Consider the following 312-nt stretch of genomic DNA (forward strand, 5'->3'; position numbering starts at 1 on the left):
ATATATATATATATATATATATATGGGTGGAGTGTATATATATACCAATCTACACGTATTCATATATATGTATATACATTTACATACACGCATACACATATACTTATGTATTGTGGTAAGCGTGATATATACAACGGCGTCATTGAATTGTTCTAACATTTTCACTATAATACTCAGAGTTCCTCTTCATTAAATTACACAGGGCTTGTGTTGTCACCCAATAGCGAACTCACCGATAATGATGTTTAATAAAGATTTCACTTTAATAAAGGTTTGACTGGTAAGTCAATCAAATTAACGCTCCAGAAGATA

The sequence above is a fragment of the Octopus bimaculoides genome, chromosome 21, assembly GCF_001194135.2.
Source record: "Octopus bimaculoides isolate UCB-OBI-ISO-001 chromosome 21, ASM119413v2, whole genome shotgun sequence".
Taxonomy (NCBI): Eukaryota; Metazoa; Mollusca; class Cephalopoda; order Octopoda; family Octopodidae; genus Octopus; species Octopus bimaculoides.